This window comes from Vulpes lagopus, chromosome 11, assembly GCF_018345385.1.
Source record: "Vulpes lagopus strain Blue_001 chromosome 11, ASM1834538v1, whole genome shotgun sequence".
Taxonomy (NCBI): Eukaryota; Metazoa; Chordata; class Mammalia; order Carnivora; family Canidae; genus Vulpes; species Vulpes lagopus.
Genome location: NC_054834.1, coordinates 85,573,384 through 85,594,051, shown reverse-complemented (window position 1 = coordinate 85,594,051; position 20,668 = coordinate 85,573,384). Strand labels below are relative to the sequence as shown.

General features: G+C 38.9%; 1 pseudogene; it reads left to right on the top strand.

Annotated features, from left to right (window-relative positions):
- Positions 1-2,579: 2,579 nt before the first annotated feature.
- On the top strand, positions 2,580-3,446 carry LOC121471690 (annotated as a pseudogene).
- The last annotated feature ends 17,222 nt before the right edge of the window (positions 3,447-20,668 follow it).

The following is a 20,668-nucleotide window of genomic DNA, read 5'->3' as shown; positions in this document are numbered from 1 at the left end:
GAAATGGTTCTTTAATGTACCACAATTTAAGACCGATGCCCAGTCTTCCTTCTTATACAACTATTATCAGCCTTATTTTGTTATTTCACAAGCTACAAACTTCTAGATTCATCATTGGCTTCACAGTCCCAAAGATGAGATGAAAAGGACACAGTGGGATTCTTATGGCTACTTCTCCCAGGCTTTAGCTCTGCAGTGGTTCCCATGTTCTGACTTGGATCTTAGCCCTTGACTCCTGATGATGACATACCCTGGCTTGATGCTTTCTGTGACCTCATTAGACTTCCTCCCCAGCCTTTCTCTATAAGCCTAGGCCAGAAACTTGATGCTGGCCTGAGGATCTCTGCTTCAAGCCTTGAGTCTCTATTTTGGGGATAGGTTTTTATATTTTTAATAGCTTTATATTTACATCTAGCCATCATGGGTCTAGGCAAATAAGGAAAATTTTGCTGAGGGAGTTATTAGTGGGGACGGAAGCTAATTTAGCTAGAAGGAGGGGTCAAGGAAAGCCTTTTGAGGATTGTAGGGAGAAGTGTGGCTGAGTAACCCCTTCAGTGGGCTGGAGGAAAGTACTGCTCACTTCCTTAGACCAGCACTGTGCCAGCATACTTCATCTGAGAGTATCAGGGAAGGATTCACGTAAAGACGGCTCTTCAGCTCTTTAGCTGAGACTGAAGCATCAGCAAAGGTGACCAGATGAGTGCAATGTGGAGACAGATCTCAGGGAGGAGGAGCAACCTGCATACAAGTGTGTAGATAAGAAAGCATAGCCTGTTGTAGAACTGTAACATGTCAGGGCTAGTGTAGAGAATGAAAGTACAAGAAGCAGAGCATCAAGATGAGAGACTGGAGAGCAGCTGGACAGCACCTTGATGTGAAGGGCCTTGAGTCCTGTAGGTGCTGGAGGGCAATTAAAACATTTTAAGCAAAAAAATAAAAAATAAAACATTTTAAGCAAAATAAACAAATAAACATTGTAAGCAGGAAAATGAAATAAGGAAATCTGTATATCAGAATGAACTTCCTGAAAGTAAGGTGGAAGAAAGATTTGAGGGTATGAGCCTGGAAGCAAGGAAGGCAGTTTTGTTTTGTTTAAGATATTATTGATTTATTCTTGAGAGACACACAGAGAGAGGCAGAGACACAGGCAGAGGGAGAAGCAGGCTCCCCACGGGGAGCCTGATGCAGAACTTGATCCCAGGACCCCGGGATCACGACCTGAACCAAATGCAGACGCTCAACCAACTGAGCCACCCGGGTGCCCCAAGGAGGGCAGTTTTGAAATAGTCTATATAAGGGCTGGTGAAAAATTGAACTTGAATAATGGTGGTAAGATTCAAGTCATTGAAAAAGACACAGCCAGGAAGGCAGAATGGACATGCCATGGGGACTAATTGGGTAAGGGGTGTGAGTGACAGGGGTCAAAGATGCATCCTCAGTTGGCAGTTGGTGCCATTGAATGATGCTAATCACCATGTTAAGCAACAAAGGGAGAAGAGCAAGTTTGGTAGGAAAGATGATGAGCTCATTTTCAGACATGTTGAGTCAACTAATGTGAATGGGCCGAACACTAGTTGACTTTAGTTTTAACCCATTTCTATTTCATTGGTTATTTGTTAGTTTTTTTTTTTTTTTTTTTTTTTTTTTTTTTTTTTTTTTTACTGGATATAAAGGCTAAGTGTAGAGGGGATTAGCAAAACAGAAAGAGATTAGTAAAAGAGGAACTAGGATGTAAGAGCAAGCATTCACACTGCTATAAAACTCATGGCTGGCCATTCATTTCACAGAACATGTAGAACCTGCAAGGTAGCATTCTATAGAAAGTACATAGGTCACTAACCTATACATGTAAAACATAAGCTTACATGTGATAGAAATATACTAATATTCAGTTAATTTTCAGACAGGGCTACAAAAATGCCAAAAAACAAATGCAAAAGTGGCAAATACCCTTATAATCAACTGCTTATAAGATCTAGTAGTCATAACGTTACCTAAGTGATTAAATATTTCATCACATTCTTGCCAAAAAATTTTAACTTGAACTTAATCAAGCCTTTATACTTAACTTCCAGATTATAAAATAATGTATAAAGTTTAGGACTTCTGTCCAGCAACATCAAGAGGGAAAAAAATCAGAAAAAAAAATCTAGAATGTGGAAAAATCTAGAAGCCAACTTTTGACCCTCAAAAAGTCAGTGTCATAGAGGAAAGAAAAATCCTGAAATTGCTCCAGATTAAGAGAAGCTAAAAAAAGAAAAAAAAAAAAAAAAGTAATCAAATGCAATGATTTAACATTGATTGCATTACTTTGAAGAAATCACTATGAAAAGAATTCTGGGGACAAGTGAGGAAATATTAATATGAACTGGAGTATAAGATATTAGGGAGTTATTGATTTTTCTAAGTGATAAGTTGATGTTGATAGAATACTTATTTTTAGAAGAATGTCAACGAATTTAAAGGCTATGTTATTTAGAATCAAGAAAATGGAACTCAGCACCCCTGAGACCCCATCCACCTGGTAAGCATAGGCTTTTAGCCCTCACAGCTTGGCGGGTCTACACCACTGCCCGGCTATGGTGGATGATGATATCACTGCGCTCCCAGTTGACCACAGCTCAGGCAAGTGCAAGGCCGACCTCACAGGCCACAATGTGCCCCCCCCCACCCGCGCCCAGGCTGTCTTCCCCTCTACCATGGGGCAGCGGCCCTGGCACCAGAGCATCATGGTGGGCATGAGCCAGAAAGACTCCTACATGGACTGTGAGGCCAGGAGCAGCAGGCGCATCCTGACCCTGAAGGACCCCATAGAGCACAGTGTGGTCACCAACTGGCACCACACCTTCTAGGCCGAACTGTGTGTGGCCTCCAGGAGCACCACATGCTGCTGAATGGCCACAGCTTCACCACCACTGCTGAGCAGGAAATTGTGTGTGACATCGAGGAGAAGCTGCGCTCCATCACCTGGACTTGGAGCAGGAGCTGGCCACGCAGCCTCCAGCTCCTCCCCAGTGAAGAGCTGTGAGCTGCAGATGGGCAGGCCATCACCACCTGCAGCGAGGGGTTCTGCTACCCGGAGGCACTCTTCCAGCTTTCCTTCCTCACCTGGAACCCTGTGGCATCCTCGAAACTACCTTCACCTCCATCATGAAGTGTGACGTCGACAAGCCGAGGACCACGGCTTAACACGGGGCCATCTGGTGGCACTATCCTGTGTCCCTGGCATTGCTGACACGATGCACCAGATCACTGCCCTGGTGCCCAACACGATGAATATCAAGATCACCACACTGCCTGAGCACAAGTCCTCTGTGTGGATGGGGGGCTCCAACCAGCCTTGCCCTCCAGCTTCCAGCAGAGGTGCATCAGTAAGCAAGCAGGAGTATGAGTCCTGCCCCCTCCATCGTCCACCACAAATGCTTCTAGGTGGACTGTTACCTTAGTTGCCTTGTACCCTTTCTTGACAAAAGCTGACTTGCACAGAAAATGAGATGAGACTGGCGTGGCTTTATTTGTTTATTTTAATTTGTTGTTTGTTTTTGGATTTGGGGCAGTTTTGTTTATTTGTCTTATTTTTTGGCACTTGACTCAGGATTTAAACATTGGAATGGTGAAGGTGACAGCAGTTGGTTGGAGCAAGTGTCCCCAAAGTTCTACAATGTGGCAGAGGACTTTGTACATTGCTTTTCAAAAGAAAAAAAAAGTCATCCCAAATATCATGAGATGCATTATTATGGGAAGTCCCTTGCCTTCCCCAAATCAACTCCATTTCTCCCTGAAGAAAAGGGCCAGTCCTGCCCAAAGTCCACCCAGGAAAGAGTGATGGCATTGTAAATTATGTAATCCAAAAATTTTTAAATCATCGCCTGAATATTTGTTCTTATTTTGAATGGTCTGCCATCATGGCCTTCGTTTTGTTCCCCCAACTTGATATGTTGGGCTACCTACCAGTGGGGTTGAGGCATGGAGGCAGCCAGGGCTTACCTGTACACTGACTTGAATCCAGTACAATGAAGTGCACACTTTAAAGAAAAAGAAAAAGGGATGCCCGAGTGGCTCAGCAGTTGAACGTCTGCCTTCACCTCAAGGCGTGATCCCAGAGTCTGGTGTTCAAGTCCCATATTGGGCTCCTTGTGAGGAGCTTGCTTCTCCCTCTGCCTGTGTCTCTGCCTCCTCTCTCTCTCTGTGTCTCTCTCGTGAATGAATGAATGAATAAATAAATAAATAAATAAATAAATAAATAAATAATTTTTTTTTAAAGGAAAAGAAAGAAAGAGAAAAAAGGAGAAAGGAAGAAAACAGAATTCCCAAGAGAGTTCACAAGAGGGGATTCAATAACAGGGGACTGGCTAAAAAAAGTGTTGGAAGAGTTGAAAGGCCAAAGTTAAAAAAAAAAAAAGGGGGGGGGGGCAATCCAGGTATTAACAAAAGCAGAAAGCCACTGCTACCTCCTGAGTTGGAGGAACAATGGGAGGAAGTGGTGTCCTCAGAGCCCAGGAGCCAGGGCTGTCCAGTGGGTATTGACAGGGGCTCCTCAGTGGAGGCTTAGATTCATGGAGAGAAGGGCTGTTTGACAGAAACAGACAAAGACACTGCCAAAGACACTTTCCAAAACACAGCAAAGACAGTGGAAATATCCTGTCTTCTCTTCTCTTCTTACCATCTTATCTCCAGCCAGTGCTTCCCATTGGCCAAAACCTAAACAGAACCCAGTCACCAGAGAGTATGGGAAACCTAGTGTGCTGGCACTGGTTCTCTGAGATACTGAAAAATTCAGAGGAAGAGCAAAGAATGGATAAAGCAGACAAATGACTGGTCCCAGGAGGGAATTGTCATGATGCTTGCAGCTTATTTGTAAGTAGTTCAAAGAACAAAGTATATGCATATAAATACAGATGAAGCTAATAAGATGAAGTGTTGAATCTGGGTTGGTACATGGATGTTCATTATAACTATTCTTTCCATTTTTCTATGTGTTTGAAATTTTTCAGAATAAAAGGGTGAAAATCCATTCTAATACCCTATGGAAGAGGGGATAAGAACCCAATACAAGGTCACGGCCCTGGGAATGGAGAGAGGAAATACTCAAAATGAATTTGACAAAGTTTCTTATTAAATCCTTGTAACCAAGATGGAAAAATGTGGACCAGAGCAACATTTATCATCTTTTTTTTTTCCACCACTACACATTTGAGAGTTGAGTTTTCTATTTGTCACTCTCCCAAGGACATATCCACTCTTATTCTCATGCCAGCTATAACCCCCTACCTTATTTATCATCTCAAGAAAGTTTGACAAAATGGCAGTGAATGAGAGTGGCTTTAACTTGGTGGCAATATTTAATCTACTTGATATTTTTAATAAACAAATTAGTTATGAAACACCTCACAGTTGAGTACAACACACCAGTATATTGTGACATTAGAGTTGAGAAATCTTCAGCTAGAAAAATAGTATAATTATAAAGCCACACACGTGATTGAGCACTTTTTTTTTTTTTTTTTTTGATTGAGCACTTCTATACAAAGTTGTTGATTAATGGATACATGTCAACCTAGAGGTGGCTCTGCATGATGCACCCGGGATCTGTCTTAGTTTGGCCTGTCCAGTATTCGTTTTTATGAGTGTCTTGGATGAGATTTAGAAAACAAGCTAATGCTGATGACTTGAAACCTAGGTGAGAATGAATGCATCAGGTGCCAGCTCAGGATCCACAAAGATCTGGATCAATCAGAGTGATAAACCAATATAAACTGATATAATGGAGATACGTGACCAGCTTGGGTCCAGTAAAGCCAACTAATTATGCAATGTTTTACATATGTAACTAAAGAACATGAGTTCATCCTCTAGTTGTGCCATCAATTACCTGGTATAAACTTTAGCAAGCTACTTCAACTCTTCTTAACTCCCTCACTTCCTGCATCTGTAAAAGGGAATAATATTAACAGCTAACTCGTAGTAGCTTACGTGGGTTAATATATGTAAAGTAGCTGAATATTGCTGGCACAGAGTACCAGAAAAAATATTAGTTGTTATGAGTGTCTTGGGTGGGGGGTCGTACTGGTAGCAACGTTACCTAATAAATAGAAAGGTTTAGTAGTTGATATAACTTCAATAGAGTTCAGTTGTAGGACAGAGTTACTAAAGGAGTGCATGTCATTTAGGGCTTTATTTAATTAGAATCCCTCTGCTGAAATGAGGCTGATGAAAGTCCTGACTGACTCTGTTCTGCTCAGGCTGCAACTAGAACACGGATTTGAGACTCAGTGCCATGGTCACAAACTCTCATAAACAAATTGGAGTCTGTTCAGCAGACCTGGAATGCAGGAACTGTTGACAGAATTGGAGGTGTCAGTGTGTCTTTAGAAGTTTAATGATCTGCTGAATAGAATTTGGAACTTGTTCTGTGTGGCCCCCATTGATTTCTCCAGAACCAATAAGTAAAAATTACCATGACACAGATTCTGAGTCCACGTAATGAAAGTCTTCCTTGTGATCAGAGTTAGGGAGATGTGCTTTGGGGTTACCTGTCCCCACATGATAAGGCATTATACACCAGAGTGACCACTTGGCATGGATATAATGAGATTCAAACCCAAAGTGATTGGATTAGGTATCTTGTGACATTGACCCTTCAGAAACCCTGAGAGTTCATCCAATGCAATCTGGAGATTCCAGATTTGTTTTTTAATAACTTACTTAACTGCTTCCCAGACTGCTACCTCTTGAGCTCTTATTGGTTTTTTTTAGGCTTTGGGCCAAAGGTCTATACTTTTTTCCCCCACTATCAAATAGGTTAAATATTCAGGTTGTTCATTTTTTAGGAAATGAACTTGAAATGATTAAACAGGAAATATGCACTTAGCTCCTAATGTTAGCTGCCTCAAAACAAAATCAATTCTATTTCAAATGGAATGCTATTGGAGAGCTGTTCAGAAATCTGTTGGTACGAAAGAAATATTGAAGGTAAACACATCAGGGACAGGAAATGAGAAACTTAAAGATATCTTTAATGCTAAAAGGCACTCTGTCTTCTTGTCCTCAAAACCTTGAAGAAATCTTTCAAATGCCTCTGCTCATTTGAGGCACAAATATGTTGGGCTAAAATCTGATGACATCTAGATTAAAAAAAAAGTTTTCTCTGCTAGATCCTCAATGGAAATTTCTAAATCTGAATTATGAAGATGCCCAAATTACTGACCAGAACTGACTCTATGAAGGCATAGTGGGAGAAGAAAAAAAAAAAAACAAAAATCACGCTAGTTCTGGCACCTTTATGTGAACAAGCTGATTGTTCATATCCCACACGGCCTCAGTTTTTAATCAATAAGCATTCTTCTTAAACCTGAGAAGTAGCATATTCACACATTATATGGAGCAATGCCTTGTTTCCTTCTTAATAACTTGGCCAGGGGAACGTATTCCAACTCTGTCAGTGCAATCAAGCAGTTTACACCAAACTGCATATTTCAAGTTGGGATCATACAACTATACCCGAGTTCATGAGTCTTATTAAATAACCAAAAAATATGTTCAGAATCATTAACCACTAGTCAAAGATGAAGATAGCAGCATGAAATCTAAATTGAATGTATTCTGGGTTTACTCTGTGTTGGGTTTTGATGTTCTACCCACAGGAAAAAAAAAGAAAGTCAACTATATAATTTTAAGGGTTATCTTGAGGAGAGGGGATTTCTCAATCTTGTAGTTTAGTTTGACTATTCTTTCCAAATTTCAAAACATGGATAAATTTAACATAGCTTCCCCAAACTAGTAATAAATGAAATTGACAACCATAACTTAAAAAAAAAAAAAAAAGAGAAATTGACAACCAGCAAACTTTTGTCTTGTAGTAGTTTAAACTATAATATCCTCTCATGAGAATTGGATTCTTCGTTTTCCAGGGCTCACATTTTTCACCTTAGAACTCAAACCCTGGGGTACCCGAGTGGCTCAATGGTTGAGAGTCTGCCTTCAGCTCTGGTCATGACCCTGAGGTCTCAGGATCGAGTCCCACGTCGGGCTCCCTTCAGGGACCCTGCTTCTCCCTCTGCCTGTGTCTCTGCCTCTCTTTCTCTGTGTCTCTCATGAATAAATAAATAAAATCTTAAAAAAAAAAAAACTGTAGTTCACCACATCCTGGACCAAATATCTCAGCTTCCTGCTTAGAAAGCATCTTATGCCTTCAGGTCCATGTGCCTTCATAAAGAATTGAGAAATGCTTCCTCTACTATCTTATTAAGGATATGGGATGTTTTGTTTTATTTTGTTTCGTTTTACTAGGAATTCCATCAGAAGTGAGGTGTAAACAGTCAAAAACAAGAATGCACAGTAGTAATAGAAATAAGATAGTTTATATTATCAACTAGATCTACTTTTGAGCATTTTTGTCTTTCTGAATACTGTTGTACGCAATCCCAAGAAGTAAGTATTGGCCAGCATCTATTATAGTGAATAATTTCTCTATGGCATTATTTTAACAGAGGAAAATTTGAAAACAGGTAAGTGAACAACAATAAAGACATTCATCTAAATTATTTTTGCTAAGGGTATATGATAGCATTGGAAATTTTAGAGGCCACCTTAATATCTCTTTGAGAGTCAGCTTAAGCTTTAAGGCAATACCACTAAGAAAAAAATGTTTTATAATTCTGAAATGGTTGGATAACAGCCTCAGCTTTTTCTTTATTAGTGCATTAGCAGGTTTCTTTGACAGCAAATTATGAGTATCTGCAAAGTGAACAAAGTACAAGGCAGATGAAGAAAAAGCTCCCCCCAAAGACATATTCCTATCCCCAGAACACTTTGCCAGTGAAATGCTGGTTGAAATTTTGCCTGCTTTTATTCCTTTCCTTCCCTGTTGATATCATCCAAAAAACTTTTTAAAAATATATTTAATGAGGGGCACCTGGGTGGCTCAGTCTGTTAAGTGACCGACTCTTGATTTTGACTCAGGTCATGATCTCAGGTTGTGAGATCAAGCCCTGTGTCAGTCTCTGTGCTGGATCTGGAGCCTGCTTAAAATTCTCTCTCTCCCTCTGCCCCTCATCCCACCAGCATGCAAGCACACATGCACATGAGTTCTCTTTCTCTCTGTCTGTCTGTCTCTCTCTATATATATATATGTATATATATTTGATATATGAATAACAAAAATAAATAATATTTATTTAATATATATTAATATGTATTTATATACATTTATTTAATAAAGAACAACTTATAATTCCCAAAGGTGACCATCCATAAAGTTAAAGGAACCTACTTTTCTATAGAGAATAAGTATCTTTTATTTATCTCAGTCCTATGTGATTTGCAGTAGAGTGGACACTCAATATACGTTTATGGAATAAATTAATGAAAATAAACCTAAAAGAAAAAAGGATAGATGGGAGAAAAGTGGAAATGTCATATTATGAGAGGCTTAAAAAAAACTGTATTTCTAAACTGAGGACTTTATAGGTGACTGCAATGATCAATAAAAGCAAAGAGATCTCCTAATCCCACATCATTTTATTTGGTAGTTTTCTGATTTTCTTTTTGGTATATGCCTAACAAGCAAACAACGTCCTCTGTATAGTTATTATGCAAAATCCATAGTTACAAGTTGCATGACCTTAGACAAGAAACTTAACCTTGCCAAAATTCTCCTTCTTCATTGGCAAAGTGGGAATCAGTAGTGTGACCAAGTTAAATGATTTGTAGAACTGAGCCAGGTAGAACTGAGTCTGGCATATGTTAAAGATACAATATTTATTAGTTAGAATTGTGTTTATCATCTTTAGCAGATTCATTAGATGCAGAGAAAACAGTAAATTATTTTTAAAAGATTTTTAAAATCCAGCGTGCCTGGGTGGCTCAGTTGATTAAGTGTCTGATTCTTGATTTCAACTTAGCTCATGATCCCAGTCCTGGGATCAAGCCCTGTGTTGAGCTCTGCTCAGTGGGGAGCCTGCTTGAGATTCTCCCTCTGTGTCTCTCACCACTCTGTCTCACACACATGTGCACTCTCTCTTTCTCTTTCTGAAATAAACAAATCTTTTTTAAATCTTTTTTTTAAAAAAGATTTACAAAATCAAATTATTTTGTACAAATAGTTTTGTGTTGGGGCACCTGGGTAGCTCAGTCGGTTAAGCACCTGCCTTTGGCCTGGGTCATGGTCCCAGGGTGCTGGGGTCAAGCTGTTCGTTGGACTCCCTGCTCAGTGGGAAGCCTGCTTCTTCCTCTCCCTCTGCAACTCCCCCCAGTTCATGCTCTTTCTCTTGCTCTGCTGTCTCTGTCTCTCTCTCTCTCTCTCTCAAGTGAATGAATAAAATCTCTTTAAAAAATGTTTTTTTTGAAAAAAAATGTTTTTTTGTGTTAAATTCAACCATATAATAATGGAAAAGGGACGCAAAATCTTTCTCTCATTAAGAACAGAATCCATGCAGTATTTAGCTTTTGCCTCCCACTGCGCCTACATAACTAACTCTCTTCCAGTCACAAGTCTATGGCAGTCAAGATTTGTGGAATGTTATGTGAGAACAAATACACAATAAAACAAATTCTTCCCCTACCTGGAGTTGACCTCACCAAAATTTTGCTCGTGTGGATTTTACTTTTATATACCGTTTTCAGCAAAGTCAAGAATTTCAGTTCCATATTGGAAACTGCTGAGTCAGGCTTCTCCACAGTAATGAGAAAAGAGGAACTGGAGAGCTGGAAATAGAAGAGGAAGGTAAAAGTATGTGGCAGAACTGGAGTAGAGAGTTTGGAAGTACCGATTTTTTGTAAAGAAGAAAAGAGTTTTGAGAGGAAAGTAGACCTCATGCTTGGAGCTACACATTTGTATCTATAAAGGAAAGCACGTGGAAACTACTAAAGGTGATGGCGGACTTCTTGGATAAGGACACTTGTCAACACCCCCGAGCTTCCTCATGCACTGCACAGCTCAGATCACTTCATTCACTTCATTCCATCTTCCTGCAATGCTATTGGGGTGGCACAGTTGGCCTTATTCTGTACATGAAGATGCTGAGTTATACAAAGGTTTAAAATGTGCTGAGGTCACACCTGGAAAATGGCAAAGACAGAATTTGAACCCAGGCAGTGTGACTCCAAGGACTGTGGGCTTAAATAGTACAGCACTATCCTTGTGACTAAGTATATAGAATTCTCTGTACAGGAGCAGGGTGTGAGAGACACCTCGTTGGCTTTGCCAAAAAGGTTAAAGCAAAGCTAAATAAAGGTTTTTGCAAGCTAAGATTTCTGGTTATTCTTTAGCTCTGGGCCCAGATTGAGAAGAAAAATCAAAACTGAGTAAAACATTAGAAAGGAATTGATTATTTGGAAAAAAAAAAAAAAAGACAAAGAACAGGAAAGAAAGAAAGGGGGAGGAGGAAGGAAGGAAGGAAGGAAGGAGAAAAAAGGAAAGAAAAAAGAAAAGGAAGGCTCTTTGTGTAAAGACTATCCATAGCAAAGGCAAACAAACTTAACAAGTATCTTATTGGAAGTTTAAAGAAGATTCTAAAGATTTTCTTAAAGTAGCTTAAGGCAATTAATGAAAACCAATGCCACACTACTCAGTTTACACACTATCGCTGTGGTTCATATCTGACCCTGATCCATACTTCTTTTTTGAAAACAAACCCCTGATTTCCTTTGAGAAATCACCCTCCCTCACCATCTCAAAGCAAACTCCACTCCCAGCCTGGATCCATGACCCAGATGTGGCCATTAAAAGTTCTGCATCTCCAATCCATGTGTATGAGGACTCTACCAACCACAGGATTTTTGTTGGGATTATTGATAATAAGAAGAATTCTTCCCAGAAATTGACAAACCAATGTGTTCCAGTCCTGGCCTTGGTGGTGACCATGTTTTTGCAGTACTGAGCAAGACCTGTCCGAAATGATGACAATGCATGGGACAGATGGGAGGGACACAGATTCCTGAAGTCCTCTTGTGTGCATCTGGATCCAACTGAGTCTACCAACTTGACTTTGCAATTACTTAGACCAACTAAAAAAAATGTTTTTAGGCCAAGTCAGCTTGATTTGGCTATCTGCCACTTAGAACAGAGAGAACCTAGACTGAACTACTAATACAAGACATGTAAAATGCCCAATGATAGTCTTTTTATTTAGATATCCTAATTATTTTAATTTGTGTTCACAGAAAGAAGATGTAAGAGTAGTTTCACATTTAACTTTCCAACCTCTTGCTTCCTTTAAGTTCTAAAATTTCTTGCCTGCAAATTCTCCTTCCATGATGTTTTAAGGAAACTACACCTCACAAATCTGACGGACTATCATACAGCATATTGGATATTTACTCACACAGCTGTTTTATTAAGGTGCTATAAATAAGTGCAAGAGGTCAAAGACTTTATTAAGAACTTAATATTATAAAATTCCTTAAGTATCGCACTACATTATTTAGGAAATTTCTTTTAAAAATTTGACATACTCAATGGAAATCTGAGATTAATGAATGTAGGTCAACAGTGGCCCCCAAATCTTACTGTGCATAAGAATTGTGTAGGAAGCTTGATGAACTGAATATTCCAGGGTTCCGTCTTCAAAAATACCCATAGGGAAACTGGAGCGTGGAATCTAAAAGTCTACATCGTAACTAAACTCTTGAAATGATTCTAATGTAAGTAGTTTCAGACCACCAGCCTTGAGGAACTCTTGAAGTTCTCATTGAGCATCAGCAACGATGTTAGTTTGAGTTTGCAAATTATGGATCCATGTCTCCAAGAGGGTCAAGGATAATTAAGGACAAATTTGAAAATTTGCCTAATTTTACTCCCTTATAATCTGATCAGCATTAAATGACATAATGCATATAAAGGATTTCAAATAGTTAGCATATGCTGAAAGCAATCATTTTTAACCTGCTTATTATAATGCAACTAAAAGACAACAGACTTATTCATCTTAGTATACTTAGAATCCAGCTTTCTTCCCTCTCTAAAAATGTTAAGGTCCAAGAAGGTTAAATACTGTGCTGCTTTTAAACCTGGGAATCTCGAATTAGAAGAAAATATATGCCACATTGGTATGTGCTTCTCTGACCCATTTACCAAATAACCTCTAAGCTTGCAAATTTTGAGTGGGCTCAGAATAAGAAAAAGCTCTGTAGCAAGTCCAGTCTGCAGTGCAAGCTGCTGCATCTCTTGAACGTTAGGAAGAAAAGACTAGTAGAAATAGACTCATTTCATCCAAGACCTTCAGAACAAGACCTACCAGCTTCCCAAAATCCTTGGTTGCCTCACTTCTTTGCGTGTTTTTGGTTTTTAACTCTTGGGTTATTTTCTTCCTTCTTAGTTGGTTTAAGGTCCTAAATGGTTCACAGGCATCCTTGGCCTTTAATCACAATATTCTTAAGGGTTTTACCCATGGCAGTCACTGATATGAGACTGATTGTTTAGACACTGGCAAAGTTGAGTAATCCATATCCAAATTAAGGGGAAAAATCACTTGATTACAAATGGATTATGAGACATGTCTTCATGGCTCAAATGTGGAAATCTAGTATTTTGTTTTTGAAGTACCATGTAAGCTTTAATAATAATCCTTTTCTTATTAGTATTTGTCTGTGTTACAGAAGCCAAACATACAAACTCCAGAGTGTTGATTGTTGCTGTACAGCTGCTGCCACGTAACATAATTCAGCTAGTGATCTTTTGACAAAGAAAGCAAGAAGTCCGGACAATTAAAGAAATGAAAACAACTACCATTTGAAATTCAATGCACAATAGTGACATCTCAAAGAACAGTGCAGATCTGGATTGATCACATCCCCAAAAGATAACAGTCCATCAGTCCATCTTTCAGAAAGGGAGTCTAATGAAGTAAAAAAATTTTTTTGTCAAATCAAACAGGATCAGAGCTACAGAATAACATGATGCTAATAAAACGGGACCTTGGGAAGAAGGCAGCAGGCATCGCAGAATAGTATCATACTCTACTAAAACTTCAAAGCCAGGTGTCTACCAAAAAGTGCCTTGGCACCAACCAGGAAAACCAGCAACCAAACCAACAGCCCCCAGGGAAGAAACTATTTCTTCAAAATTTACTTCCCAGAACACCCACCTGCCAAAGCTCCACAGACTGCAGCCCTTATGCCCCAATACTGTGCTCACGATGCTCCCCTTTACTCAATTCTGGGCCTTTTGGCAAAAATACTAAGGCTGTGGGAAAGGAGAGAGAGCAGTCGTTGTCTTGAGGCAGGTCAGCTGCTTGAGAAATAGGTCTCTTTTAAGCTTTACCAATACCTGGAACTGAATGCAAAATACAGGAGACTAGTTATTTTCCTCCCTTTTGTAATATTATCACCTATGTAATCTTATACTTTTTTACTTATATGGATTCTATGTACACAGAAAGTTATATTAAATAAACATATTATTCACACACAAAAAAGGTGATATCTGAAAACTGAAGTGGAGAACACAATTTGCAAAACTGTACCAGTTCTCACAAAACAGATAAACTACACTACACCATAACATGCAAGACAAGCAATTGAAACTCATTCCATTTTAATATATCTCCTTTAGATCCCTGTATTCCAATATAAGACCACTGTTGAAATGATCCAATGGTGACCGCATGGATTCCTGTGTTAAAGATAAGACCATTTACTGTCCCAGCAATTTGACTTACGAATTCTTACTAATCCCTGACAAGTCCATTCAATGACTAACTCCAGCTTCAAATCTTATAAAGCCTCCTTGATGCACCCATTTGTAACACACCCCATGGTTCCTTGTAGGAACAAGCCAATAAACTTGCATTTGTGTTTCTGGTGATCTGTGGCTAGTGGGATATAACCAAGCACCCCACCACCCAGAAATGCCTGGTCAGATAGGACAGTAGCATGACCTACTGAAGATTCAGTTACAAGACCAGTTACGAGACAATATTCTAAAATGTTTGGTTTCTCCTCTACAGGTTACAGTTAAAGCTTTGAATCAGAAGGTGCTATTTCTCCCATAGTCAGAATAATGGGAGTGCCTTCTTCCAGTATTATAGACACTCAGAGTATTTGACTCCTGTTCTTCCCATTTTGAATTCTAAAGGTTTGGAAGTCCCACCAAGGGACACAACAACTATTCCACTGAATTGGAAGTTGCAGACTACTACCTGGCTTTTTTGAGTTGCTTATGCTGTTGTGTCAACAGTGAAAGAGAGGGGACACTTATTGACTGAAGTGACTGATCCTAATCACCAAAGGGGAGCCAGTTTACTGCTACAAAATGCGGGCAGGCAGGACAATGTATGAAACCCAGGTATTCTTCTAGGCGCTTCCTAATATTTCTACATCCAAGAGCAAAAGTTATTGGAAAATTATAATAACTGAAGAAAGGCATGACCATTAAAGATGTAGACCCTTTAACAGTAAAGATCTGAGTCACTCCACCAGTTAAAGGATTTAGGCCAGCTGAAGCATTGGCTGAGGGCAAAGAAAATGTGCAACGTTTAGTGGAGAAAGGAAGTTATAAATATCACCATAGCCTTCTGAAACTAGAACTATAACAACTATGTATATTTTCTTCCTTGCTTGTTACATAAATATAAATAAATATATCATCTGTTACACAACATATTATTACAATGTTACATTATTTATTACCTTTTATATTATATATCATATGTTGTGTGATATGTATTATATATTTGCATTAATTGACCTCTTTTTGCATCCTCTTTTCCCCCTTATCATTTTGAAAAGATTACTGGTAGTGATGAACTTTAAAATTTAGTCATCAGATTTCAGAATAGTTATATGGGCCTGGGAATAAACCTCAGGACTAATTAATATCACCTAGAGATGGACACCATGATTTCCCTGTATTAAATATTATATGTTAGGATATTACTTAATTTGATCTTATGACTTCATATCTCCCCTTTTTGAGGAAAAGTGAAAATAGCTTCTTTCATAGGAGGGTGGTTGCATACATTTGTCATTGCTGCTGTACAGAAATTCAAATACATTTAGAAGGGGTAGATGGATGCCAAGTAGCCCCAAATTTGGACTGTGCCCATTTTTTAGCCATTGCTCCTCAATTCCAAAACCATCCTTCTATACTTTGTTTTGGAATCCTGTCAATAAAAATCCACAAACTGTATTCCTTCTTTGCCAGCGGCTTTTTGATAGTCTCTATCAATAGAGGGCACTCGAAGGAGACAGGGAGACCAGAGCAGGGAAGGGATGGATTTCCTCTTGTTCACTTGCTGTTCTTGCCCATGTTGCTCCAACACCTGCCCTTGATCCTGGCAGCAGCAAATGGTGCTACTCTGTCTTTCTCTGTCATTCCCAGAACCAACCTCTTATCATGCCTTCAAACAGTCCAGCTCCAGACAGGTAGTGCCATCTCTTTGGAGGCTTGAATTCCAACCACCAAGGGTCTCTATTCATTTTTTTATTTTTTTTAAATATTTTATTTATTTATTCATGATGCGACAGAGAGAGAGAGAGAGGCAGAGAGAGAAGCAGGCTCCATGCAGGGAGCCTGATGTGGGACTCTATCCTGGGTCTCCTGGATCACACCCAGGGCTGAAGGTGGCGCTAAACCGCTGAGCCACCGGGGCTGCCCTCTATTCATTTTTTTAAATTCTAATCCTTGGGACGCCTGGGTGGCTCAGTGGTTGAGCATCAGCCTTCAGCTCAGGGTGTGATCCTGGAGACCCAGGATTGAGTACCACATTGGGCTCCCTGCATGGAGCCTGCTTCTCCCTCTGCTTGTGTCTCTCCCTCTCTCTCTCGGTGTCTCTCATGAATAAATAAATAAAATATTTAAAAAAATAAATTCTAATCCTTCCAAACTCTTCCCTCTATTCTTCCAGTCCTGGAGTAGTAGCTCTTCCTGCCACTGCTCCGTCTATCTAAATGCCATGTCTCAGTTTTGCTCTTTGATCCTTTAGCAGCCATTTAACCAAGGTCCTAGATTAAATTCCCCCTGCTAAAATAACTGGTGTGGTTTCCTTTTCCTGACGAACACCATGGGATGCAAATATAAACAGCCCTATTGCCCTAAGGTGGCAGTTAGCATACAGGGTTCAGCTATTGGATTAAGCCAAGAATTCCAGTAGTATTAACATTCCACTTTTACAACACAGGTCAACAATGTCCTTATTCAAAGTTTTCAGAGCCAGAAATGTTTCAGAATTCAGAATATTTCAGATTTTAGAAAGGAAACCATGTATATACATTAAATTGTGTAATAGCTCCAATTGGGGTATAGGATAGTACCTCATCATTAAACATTTGAGGGAATAAATATTCCCTCAAATCAGTTCAGGCCACGTTTTGCCAACAAGTGAGTTAAACACACACACACACACAACTTGTGGTTTTCAAAGCTTTTTACTTTTGAATTGTAGTAAAGCATTTTGAACTTGTATTCGGAAACACTACCAAATGACTAATCAAACGACCAATAGTTTTTTTTAATCTAAGATTGGATTAAAGTGGTTTCAGGAAAACTCTGAGCAAATCTGAGAGGAAAGTAATGTCTGACTTAAACATAAGCAGAAACAACAAAGAAATCTTTGAACAGACTACTTTGGTAGTCTTCAGAAAAATTGCCCCCATTTACCTGAGAATCAGTGAATCAGTTCTCTGGCAGAAGGGAAAATCTACTCTGACAGCAAATCATAAGGAGTTTGTATTTGAGACTGGGTTAATGAAGTTTCATGTGAAATTCAGACAGTGGAACTCTTATCAGAGGAATTGTGATAGGATCCATGGAACATGTTCTAACATGCCGATTTGCTATTTTGGATTTTTATGTATTGTAAAATTAACCAGGAAATATATATATATATATATATATATATATATATAGTTTTCTAAAATGATTTTATATATATGAATATAAATATATATGAATATAATATATATATGTATTCCTGATAATTCAAATTTATCAAGCTAACTGCCAGGAAAACTCAAAAAAGAAATTGGTAAAAATGATTGCTCTGGAGAAGTGAGACTGTGGGAATTGAAAATGGAGAAGGGGCAGAGGGATTTTTGTTTAGGCTTCTCTGTCTTATTTGATTCATAACTAGGTGAATTATTAATTTAATAAAAGACTTTTAATTACTACCCTAAAATGTATAAACTTAAAATGGAACATGTCCCTATGAGTTGTGAATAATAGTGCTTAATTTTTAAAACATAAACATATGGTCTTTTCAGTTTCTGAACAGCAATTTAAAATGTGACTTAATAAAAGTGATTTAAATCAAGCTAACTCAACCTCTAGCTCTAGATGACCTAGTAAAGACACTTCTACCTCTGCTCTCCTCCCTAAAACCAACAAAACAATGATAAAAACAGGGACAAATACTTCATTTCCAATGAAGCTGGAAAATAATCACACCCTCAAACCACAAACTATGAAAAACAGCTGCCAAAAGACAGTAGATCCTGGACCAAAATGAAAGAAAGAGGCTGGGAGGAAAGGCACCAAACTGATGAGTCTTGCAGTAGGTCAAATTCCCCAAAAGCAGCGAGTGGCCCTGAAGGCTCCACCAGTGATCTCCAGGTTAGCACAGCCAGTTCCTGGAGTGTGCCCAGGAATATCCCTGAAGCCATCTTTAACCTGCTAACATTACGAGATGTGGAGCTGAGTGAGAAACACTGATATGTGACACGTAGACACAAAGTCTGTTCATGGAATCAGATGGCAAATACATGATAATAAGCAAGTGGATTTCGTAGCAGATAATCACTGACTTATTTATTTATATAAACACTTAGTTCTTACACTTTGCCAAGAACTGCTCAAGGTATCTTACAAATTTTCACTCACTTCATCCTGATGGCTCTGTGAGGTAGGTACTATTACCATCACTATTCTGCTACAGGTGAGGACACTGAGGCACTGTGAAGTTAAATGTCTTGCCCAGGACTGCAGCTCAGGAGCAACAGAACCTGAATTCAAACCTAAGCAGAATGCCTCCAGAGTTCACACTTGTAAACACTAAATTTGATCACCTCTTTGAAGGGAAACATGAGTGAATGAAAAAATGAAGGAAGGAAACATCATCACACACAAAAACTTTGTCATTATCTCTCTTTTTTTAAAAGATTTTATTTATTTATGCATGAGAGATAGAGAGAAAGAGGCAAAGACATAGGCAGAGGGAGAAGCAGGCTCCCTGCCAGAAGCCCAATGTGGGACTTGATCCCAAGACCCCAGGATCACAACTGAGCCAAAGGCAAACACTCAACCACTGAGCCACACAGGAACCCCATTATGTCATTACTAAAAAGCCAACCTGTCACCAAGGGAGGCTAGATAGAATGCCCACAAGCAGAGCCTTAACAGAGAACTAGAAAGTGCTCTGCGACTTTCAGAGGTTCCACAAACTCTATGATTTCTCACATTACTCTTACCTTAGCTTAGTCTACTGAGTGAAACTGCCCACTGCTTCAGTTCATCTTCTGGGCCCCTTTCCTCCAAATTTTTGACATCATAGCTAGTTGTGACCAGACTACCCTCCTTCAAAGATGAGTAATAATCAGAAATGGAACTCTCCAACCAATGAGGACAAAAGAAAGAAAATGAAGACAATTAGCCTGTAGAAAGACATGTAAAGGCATGTAGAGCAGCTGAAAGAAAATAAAACCAGTACAAAAAACAAACGGGGGTGGGGGGGAGTAGGTTTAGTAAAATAGAGTCAAGGATATGGAGGAAAAGGAAATCCAAATCATACACATACATACACACATACACACACACACACACACAGGCACATGTATGTCCTACATCGTATAGGACTTCACTGTGAGCCATCGAGAAATTACACTATTTCAAAGACAATGTATGTCCATTGGCCCGTGTGCTAAGAAAAGATGTTCCAAAAATTCTGAGATTTCTCAAATTATTGCTACCTCAGCTTAGTCCCCTGGCTCATCTTTCCTCACATTTCTCTCCAAAATAGTTTATTCAGGAAGAATGCTCCCTATTTAGAAATCAGTAATTTTTAAAAACAAAATCAACTTAGAATCTATACAAAAATAATTCAAGTAAAAGAGCTAACAAAAAACAGATGAAGAACACACACACATGATTTTTTGCCATAGAATAAGCCAAAGAGTTCTCCATTAAATAAGAGAACTTAAGAGAAGACAATGGTCTTTATGCAACAAGAAATCAAAACAAGGAACTAACATTTACTAAGTAATTAAGGTCTAGGCACTAAGTGAACTATTTAAATGTAAATAATTAAAAATAGATTTCTGTGAAAGTAAAGGCAATAATAATAAAATCACCTAAAAGCAATTAAGACAATTTTTTATCCAAATTTTTATTTAAATTCCAGTTAGTTAACATACAGTGTAATATTAGTTTCAGGTATAGAATATAATGATTCATCTCTTACATACAATACCCAGTGCCCATCACAAGTGCCCTCCTTAATACCCATCACCTATGTAACTCATGCCCGGCTCCCCCATCTGCCCTCCAGTAAGGATAGTTTTAGATTTCTTCAATACAGTGCTCAATTCTAGAGAAAAGCAGAAAAATGTCTGCAAAGACCATAGGAAAAAAGCAAACAAACATTCACTCAAGTATAAGAACAACAACTACTTTCAAACATGAATGAGTTTAGGAATATAGTTAATCTGAATCTTCTTAAATAAATTTAAAGAATTTCTT